We start from the raw sequence: 10,383 nt of genomic DNA on the forward strand, positions 1-10,383 counted from the left end.
AAATATACCCCCGAACATTACCCATAACCTCCTTGGCAATAACCCATAATTTCCTTAGCTCTATCCCGCTTGAAAACCATTTTGAAAGTGACATGCTCATAACCTCGTCGTAGTATTTTATGTATAATACTAATTAATAATATTAATAATAACAAGATTAATAATAATATTAATCTTAATCTTAATAATAATAATAATAATAATAATAATAATAATAATAATAATAATAATAATAATAATAATAATAATAATAATAATAATAATAAATATAATAAATACGGAGTAATATATGATTAGAGAAAGAAGTGTGAAAACTGAGCAATTTATAGAACCTTTTCTGAAAAAGTACCCCATGCGATCGCATGGGATTTGTGCTTCAAGGCCATGCGATCGCATGGCACCCTGGGACAGCTCACAAATTTTTAACTTCTTGTTTGTCGACATAATTTTATATTATATATATAATATATTTAATTTATATAATTAATTATATATTATATTAAATTCACATGCATAGTTGACTTGTAATTTTTGTTCTGATAAGTCGTACGTCATCACTCGACTTATGTCCCGGTTCCGATTTTTCAAATGTCCTTTCGTACGCTGAGAAAACTTGCATTTTACGTTTCGTGTCACGTACCTTTGTCAAAATATAGCCTTAAATTATTCCTAAACTATACCACTCAAAGTATATCTTAAACTTTCGAGTATTTTGGTCATTTACTTCTATAAATCATCGTCTCGCTATTTGTTAATATATATATAATAATAATTCCTTTTATGACCAAGTTAATATATATTTTCAACATTCATAAACACGTTTTAAATATACGTCGCAAGTTATTCATACAATTAATATTCCAACTTATCATATATATTCAAATAAATATTTAAACCAATAAGTTTAATGTACGGTATTAAACAATTAATACATTGTTATGTTTTCAAGTTATAGTATATATATATATGTATCTATATACATATAATTGTTCGCGAATCGTCGAGAACAACCGAAAGGTATTTGAATAGTTCAAAAATTTTGAGATTCAGTTTTACAGACTTTGCTTATCGTGTCGGAAATATTAATCATACAAAGATTAAGTTTAAATTTGGTCAGAAATTTCCGGGTCATCACAGTACCTACCCGTTAGGGAAATTTCGTCCTGAAATTTGAGTGAGGTCGTCATGACTAACAATAAAAATGTTTTCATGCCGTATATGTGTTGATAAATAGAGTTTTATCACCGTTAAATAATATGGATAAAACAATCCGATTATTCGAAGCGTATGAGAGAAGTTATAGCAAAAGAGTGAAATGAAGAATAGAGATTCGTCTTAACTCTTGACGTATTAACGATTGATTTTCGTAATTTAAGGAATAGAAAATCTTCATAATCTAAATAAGATTTGATTCTTCGGAATTTAAGGAAATTAAGATTTCTTTTGATTAAATGCGTAATTTGCCTCGATTGCTATGTTTGATATTTCGCTATAAATTGACCTCTTCCGTTTCATTATTTTCATCACTCTTACATCTTCTTCCTCATTTTCTATTTTCAAAAGATTGTAAAAATGCTTCATCCAGTTCTGATTCTTGATACACTCCTAACTTTCATATCTGTCATTCTTCTTTTTCATCTACCACCGGAGGAAGTTATTTTCTTCTACCATTACCTTGGGGTGATAGTGTTTTTCATTCTCCCGTGTCTTTATATTGCTATACGCATTGATATACACAGTTTGTAATTTCTGGGTGATTGTTGGGTTTTATATCTTCCCTTATATTTCGATATCTCTGCTTTTGTCTTTCCATAATCATTGACACCCATAGTTAATACTCTCTCCAATTTACTGTGATTTATATATACTCCCATTGATATTTTGAAGCTTCATGCTTTTGTTTTATCTTCCCGAATTTAAATCAAGCGAATAATGGTCCAGAATTCGTAGGTATGAATTTCGGAATGAACATAATTAATGTTCTAAAAAAGAAACGGTAATAGCAAAATCTGACTTGTCAAATTACCAGAATACCTCAAAAAAGACCGAATCATTAAGAAAATATTTTCTTGATAGTTTAGAGGTTAAATAGAATGAAAGAGTTATGTAACATGGTTTATAATGAGGGTATGATCTGTGAACCTTTATCACGTTCCATTAGAAACTCAGCATGACTTACTGTAATATAATCACGTTGATCAAGTGTCATTATATTATACTAACTCATGCTTCAGTTCCCAACACCACTTCAAAAATATTCATATTTTAAACTCGAAGGTTTCAGAATTTAGAAACTAAAATAGTTTCTTTTATGATGTTACATAGATATCGCAAAGAGAAAATTGATTTCCGATAAGAATGATTATGGAATTATCTCCAGAAATATGGAGGATATTTATAATGAAAGATACGATGATATCTTAGAATTTCTAATATCAGAGGATGATGAAGAATATTGTCCGCAAGGGTTTAGATTCGGAAGCAAGGTATTCGTTAATGGCTTCAGCATATACTGAATAATTTAGATTCTTTGAAGGCAGGTTTAGTCTTTGTGATTTATCCAAAGCCTCCTTCATACTTTGCTCAATCCGTTTTCCAGTTCAAAACCTTCTCTTTTTCTGAGCTTTGCCAACACACTATTCTTTATCATCAAACTTTTGGCTGTTAAGGTCGTTTACAGTTTTTGCTGCTTCATCAGCATTCAAAGTTATCATAACCGAATCGTCGGTTATCAATCTGAGGTGTTTTCAAAAGTTTGAAGGGTTTGCATGAAGATTGTAATTGTCAAGATACATATGATGTTCTAGAATTTTGAACGATACAAATTTTTTTTTTTCTGGGTTTATGAATAGAAGTGATGTTCTAGCACAGTTTTGAAGTCAAAGATAGCATTTGAAAGATGTAAGAATCTAAGAGTGATGTTTTCTGTTAAATCTTGGCTTGGATTCTGATTTTTCAAAATCAGAATATGTAATTGAATTTGTATGAAAACAATTGTATATCGCTGTGAGCATAGTTAATAATTTTTGAATCAAAGTTGAAGAATGTACAGTATAACATATTAATTGTGAACTTATATATTTCCCGAGTATTACCAACCCGTTAAAGATTTCACAATTAATATTTTGTACAAAAGAATTTTTTTTATTACCGTCTTTATGAAAATATATGTATGTATATTTTCTTCAGATGTAATACAGATTTGATGAGTTAATATCATATTAAACTCATTTGATTTTTGAATTGAATGAATAATCTCTAAAACATTAAGGATTACATAATCTTCGCGGAGTATTTCACTAATGAAATCAATACTTCATTATTTATTCTTATTCCTCGTTGAAGGATGTTGATGCTCGTGGAATTCTTATGAACTTCATAAGATATAAATGATGTTTTCTAGAAAGTTTCGAGTACATCGAAGATAAAAGTGTAAAATCAAACATGTAATTGATTAATACACTAAGTTCATTATGCAATGGAATTCATTGAGTTGAAACAGATATTTGTAGTTAACGATGGTTAAGTTGTTAACGAAGGATGTACATCATAGCATATTAGTAATATGAATTAACCGAGTAGTATCTACCCCTTAAAATTCACACGTAATAGCTTAGTACGAAAAGATTCATGATGGTTTTAAAATTTATATATATAAGATATACATATAAATTCTTTAGATGAATTGAGTTATTACTTCATAACTCATTGATACAATATACTCATTGTTGACTCGTAATGATGTCCACGGAGCTTTCTTGAACTGATGAAGCTAGTGATGTTAGAGGTGCTGCTGATTCTGACGATGTTGACAGCAATGACTGTGCTGGTGAGGCTAAGGGCACTGTTGATGATGTTGGTAAAACAAGTCTAGCTTGTATCTTACACCATTCGGATAAGGGTTTCTACTCTATTTGATTTAGGGTTAAGGCCAGAATAGATAATCTCTAAACTTTAGAAATTACATAATCGCCGTAGAATGTTTCTCCGATGAAGTTATGAATTCATACTTCATCGTTTGTCATTGCTGGTACTTCTTGGTACTTATGGTGCGTATGATGTTGATATCCGAGGTACAAATTGTGATGTTGAGGCGTGTGATGCGGATGTGGTTTTTGGTGGTGGTAATGATCCTGTTGGTGTGGATGATGGTGGTACCGGTTATGCTGCGGGTGCTGCTGCTGGTGTTCGTAACCCTTGCACCATATTCTCCAAAGTCACTACCCGAGCACGAAGCTCGTTGACTTCTTCTATTATACCGGGATGATCGGTGGTTCAGACGATCGGATAAATAAGATTTATAATATGGGATAGTATATAATCATGATGAGATACTCTGGAAATGAGAGAGAAAATAGTATTACGAATATGTTCGCCGGAAAGTGCTTCAGGTTCTTCGCCAAGAGGTGAATGTGGTGGATGGAAGGGATCACCTTCTTCTTGTCTCCAATGATTAAGTAGGCTACGAACCCATCCCCAATTCATCCAGAATAGGTGATGGCTGATTTGTTGATCCATTCCGGTTACACTTTCTTCAGAGTTCAGGTGAATATCCATATCGGAATAGCTATCGGAATTTAAGGAATTTGAACTAGATACGGGATCCATCTTGTATAATTAGAGAGATGATTTTTGATATGAAATAGATTATAGAATTTGATTGGTACTCTTCAATGCATAATTTACATATGTATATATAATACCAAAATCCCGTAAATTACAGAGAAATTTTCGGAAGATGGCAGTAAAAGTTTACTATAATAGATATGCGAAGATATGAATTTTGTCTATACACTATCTATGCAATCAATGCAATAAGATGAGTTTAGACTTAAGATGATAGACAGGTAATTTCTGACAAGAAATGATAAGCAAAACTTTTGACATGCAGACACAGTCGAAGTCCAGACTTACTAATACATCCTAACAACTATCAGTTAGACACACTTATGCAAGACCTGGTTCACTAGGACCAACGCTCTGATACCAACTGTGACGATCGCTCCAAATCCGTATGGATGAACACGTCAATCATCGATTTCATTACGAGGTATTTGACCTCTATATGATACGTTTTGTAAACATTGCATTCTTTTGAAAAGGCACACCATAAATGAATATTTAAATAAAAGGTTTTTGACATATGATGATTTCTACATATAGACAATCACTGTAAATAATAGTTTACAATAGCACTTCCGTTGACAATGCAGTCAAAATAAGATACATGGTGATGATTTGGTGAATGCAACATTTCCTTGAAAAATATGCCATGTACGACTCCATGCACATAGCTTGTCTAACATATAAGCAAACAACGGAAGACTTATAGGAAACCTGAGAATAAACATGCTAACAAGTGTCAACACAAAGGTTGGTAAGTTCATAGTTTTAGTGTTTCGCATAATCTGTATATAAAAGTGGATCACAACATTTCAGTTGTTTCATCCAAAATGTTTATCAAAAGATTCTACAAGATTGAGCACCCTGGTAACTAAACTTAACGTATATATAATTTGTACCCTTTGTATAATCATCTTAATAATACACGCAAACCAACGTGTACGCTTCTCAAATAGCATACGTCCGTTAAAAGGCTAGCGCTCTAGTTCGGATAGAGATATCAAGCCCTATGGATCCATATATAACTACTCGCGCCCACCAGTTCTTATAACCGGCAGTTACTAGTTACCAAAGCTAAGGGATTTTCGGTTCACACTCGGTGTAGAATTTAGTATGTACTTGTATCCATTGCGTTTAAAATAAGTGCATGTATTCTCAGCCCAAAAATATAGATTGCAAAAGCAATTTTAAAAGGGAGCAAATGAAACTCACCTTAGCAGCATATAAAGTTGTTCACCAAAATGTGACCGAAACTCGGATTACCAATTAATCGTAGATCTCAACCTAGAGAACATATGTTGGTCAATAAATGTCTATTAAGCTAGGTCAGGTCATAGTGTATCACAATCCTAATGCTCGAGATCGACATATAATAGTTATCCAAAGTCGTTTCAAAAAGTCAATTTTGACAATAGTTCAACAAAACGAGACGTGCCTTATATAAGGATTCCTTTACTCGGTTGGTAATATTTAAAAGTTCACTTTATCAGTCTCGTAAATAAGTTGTTTAAATCTTAATTGCAGATTCAAAAGTAATTTTAATTAACGTCAAACATAATTCAGTTGATCATATCTTTTAATCCGTTCATCGAAACTATTCGATATCTAAATGAAAAGTTATTGATTTTTCGCCAGCTTTCCAAAAACATGTATATCGTATACCTTTTACCAGTAATATATGTATTTAATTAGTGATTCATTATAAACTGTTTAACGACGAAATTTAGCATACAAGCATATATAAATATATATACTCGAGCACTAGACATGGATACATAATTAATATATAAAAGATAAGATATGAGTGCTTACGTATCAGTATTGAGATTCAATATTGTAGGAAAGTACGTAGACATAACGGAGATGATAAACACTAGGTTTGATTCACAAATATACCCCCGAACATTACCCATAACCTCCTTGGCAATAACCCATAATTTCCTTAGCTCTATCCCGCTTGAAAACCATTTTGAAAGTGACATGCTCATAACCTCGTCGTAGTATTTTATGTATAATACTAATTAATAATATTAATAATAATAAGATTAATAATAATATTAATCTTAATAATAATAATAATAATAATAATAATAATAATAATAATAATAATAATAATAATAATAATAATAATAATAATAAATATAATAAATACGGAGTAATATATGATTAGAGAAAGAAGTGTGAAAACTGAGCAATTTATAGAACCTTTTCTGAAAAAGTACCCCATGCGATCGCATGAGATTTTTGCTTCAAGGCCATGCGATCGCATGGCACCCTGGGACAGCTCACAAATTTTTAACTTCTTGTTTGTCGACATAATTTTATATTATATATATAATATATTTAATTTATATAATTAATTATATATTATATTAAATTTACATGCATAGTTGACTTGTAATTTTTGTTCTGATAAGTCGTACGTCATCACTCGACTTATGTCCCGGTTCCGGTTTTTCAAATGTCCTTTCGTACGCTGAGAAAACTTGCATTTTACGTTTCGTGTCACGTACCTTTGTCAAAATATAGCCTTAAATTATCCCTAAACTATACCACTCAAAGTATATCTTAAACTTTCGAGTATTTTGGTCATTTACTTCTATAAATCATCGTCTCGCTATTTGTTAATATATATATAATAACAATTCATTTTATGACCAAGTTAATATATATTTTCAACATTCATAAACACGTTTTAAATATACGTCGCAAGTTATTCATACAATTAATATTCCAACTTATCATATATATTCAAATAAATATTTAAACCAATAAGTTTAATGTACGGTATTAAACAATTAATACATTGTTATGTTTTCAAGTTATAGTATATATATATGTATCTATATACATATAATTGTTCGCGAATCGTCGAGAACAATCGAAAGGTATTTGAATAGTTCAAAAATTTTGAGATTCAGTTTTACAGACTTTGCTTATCGTGTCGGAAATGTTAATCATACAAAGATTAAGTTTAAATTTGGTCAGAAATTTCTGGGTCATCACACAAACCCTAAACCCTAAACCCTAAACTCTAAACCGTTCGTGTTAAAAACTCAATCTAAATCCTAAATTCAAACCCTAAATCTAAACCCTAAACCCTAAATTTCTAAACCCTAATATCTAAACCCTATAAACCCTAATATCTAAACCCTAATATCTAAACCTCAATAGCTAAAACCTCAACATACGCTCGAAAAATACGATAATTCTTATATATTACTTCTTCGAGCGTTTTCGCGCCAAAATAAGAACATTTATCACAAAGTGTCTCTACTAAATGTTCATATTTTCATCACATCTATAATGTTCGTGAACAAAGTTTTTTCAAACAACGAAAAAAATTTTTTTTTTGCTTCCCCCCGCTTCCCCCCGATTGGTTACTTCCCTCTTGATCTTACCACTATATATATATATATATATATATATATATATATATATATATATATATATATATATATATATATATATATATATATATATATATATATATATATATTTTTTTTTTAAGATATATAAAATTAAAAAATATTTTTATTTTTAGAATTTTAAAAATAAGTTTTTTTTTATATTTTATATAAATATTTTATATAAATATAAATCAGAAAATATAAAAATCAAATAAAAATAAATAAATTAAAAACGGGCCGAGTCAGTTTAAATAGCCAGAATAAGATCTGGATTATTGGGCCATGCGATCGCATGAGCCCAACGCCTAATATTCATGCGATCGCATGATCGTCTGACAGGCTGATCCTTTGACGCATTAATTACAGCTGTAGGGTTTTTATAATTATTATTATTTAATTTAATTAGGGTTTGCATTAATTAATATATTTATATCTAGTTTTATTATTATTTGTAATTTAAAGTTTATTTATTTGTAATTGTTATATAGAAAAATATAAAAATAATATTTTTATATAAAATCTTATTTTTTATCATTTTTATTTTATATCTTTTAGAGTATGTATCTTTTTATCGTATCGTTCGTAATTAGTTTTAAGATAGTTTTTGCCGTAATTATTTTTATACTTCTAGAGTTTTAGGCTTTGCTGTAAAATCCCTTAAGTGCTTTTTATTTAGATTAAGATTTAGACGCTTTAGAATTTTACGACGTCGCTTATCGCTTTAGTTTTAAATAGATTTTAGTGCCTAATTAAGTTATTGCCATTTTGCATATAGAATTGCATTTAAGTTTCAATACCTTTAGACGTAAATTTTAATTTTTTTTTTAGTTTTTATACTTTTAAGTTTCGACGCTTTTCTTTCTTATCTTTATTTTTCGACTCCATATTTTTCGACGCGCTTTTTTTTTCTCATTTCTACGCTCTAGTTTTTAGGACATAGAATTTTCTTTATTTTCTTTAAATTTCGACGAAAAATTATTTTAAGCGGTTAAATTGATAGACATCCAAATTTTCTGGTTCGTAGTAATAGTTGGATTTGTTAGTGGTGAGTTGTGGGCTTCCGATTTAAAGGGTCCTGGCTACCTGCTGCATCTATTGGCTATTCGAAACGTGGGCAAAATCAAAAAAGTCTATTAATTTGATAACTTATATAATTTTTATATTTATAACTAATAGGATATTCAGTGAATGCACCGAGCAAAAAGTTCACCACCATTCATACGTTCACCGCCTGTAACTCGATCAAGACATCTAGCCAATATTATCGCCGTTGATTTTTCTTTAGAATCATCATCTAGTCGAACAAGTACTCCAACTCAAATTTCCGATAATCCATTTTTTGAACCCGACTTCACAATTGAGAACCCGGAGGATATTCAAGGACAATTTCAAGATCCTGAACCAGTAATCATTCCTCCGGAACCACAAACCGTTAAAACAGAATCTTCTAGTGATTCGTATTCAAAAAATTCAATTATGAAAGTAACTGAACCTCTAAGTATGGAAGACCGAATGAGAGCCACACGCACGGGCCAAGGTCACGCCATTATTAAGCCAGATGTTAATGCACCAGATTATGAAATCAAAGGACAAATCCTACACATGGTAACTAATCAATGCCAATATAGTGGTACGCCAAAATAAGATCCAAACGAACATCTTCGAACCTTTAATAGGATTTGTACTCTATTCAAAATCATAGAAGTTGAGGATGAACAGATCTATCTAATGTTGTTTCCCTGGACTTTAAAGGGAGAAGCCAAAGATTGGTTAGAATCGTTACCTGAAGGAGCGATTGACACATGAGATGTTTTAGTTGAGAAATTTCTTAAAAGATTCTTTCCGGCATCTAAAGCCGTGAGACTTCAAGGAGAAATTGTTACGTTCGCGCAAAAGTCAAATGAAACATTATATGAGGCGTGGACAAGATTCGGAAAATTGTTGAGAGGATGCCCTCAGCACAGTTTAGACACTTGTCAAATAGTACAAATATTCTACCAAGGTGTTGACGTCGCTACACGAAAAGACATCGACACAGCAGCTGGTGGTTCCATTATGAAGAAAACCGCAATCGAAGCTCACAAAATCATTGATAACACAGCATCCCACTCACACGAGTGGCACCAGGGAAAAGATATTTTTCGTTCATCTAAAGCGGCTAGAGCCGATTCTAGCCATGACTTTGATTCCGTTTCCTCAAAAATATATGCTTTCGAGAGATGAATGGAAAAGATGACTAAAGATATTCACGCAATACGAATCAGTTGTGAGCAATGCAGTGGATCACACTTAACGAAAGATTGTCACATTGAACAAACTATGGAACAATGTGAGAATGTTTCCTATATGA

The 10,383-nt window shown here is 31.1% G+C and overlaps 1 non-coding gene across 1 annotated transcript; it reads right to left on the reverse strand.

The window, feature by feature from the left end:
* Positions 1-9,893: 9,893 nt before the first annotated feature.
* On the reverse strand, positions 9,894-10,000 carry LOC139873978 (small nucleolar RNA R71). The gene has a single exon (XR_011767686.1). It is a non-coding gene; the product is annotated as a small nucleolar RNA R71 (small nucleolar RNA).
* Positions 10,001-10,383: the final 383 nt, after the last annotated feature.

The sequence above is a fragment of the Rutidosis leptorrhynchoides genome, chromosome 10 (genome assembly GCF_046630445.1).
Source record: "Rutidosis leptorrhynchoides isolate AG116_Rl617_1_P2 chromosome 10, CSIRO_AGI_Rlap_v1, whole genome shotgun sequence".
Taxonomy (NCBI): Eukaryota; Viridiplantae; Streptophyta; class Magnoliopsida; order Asterales; family Asteraceae; genus Rutidosis; species Rutidosis leptorrhynchoides.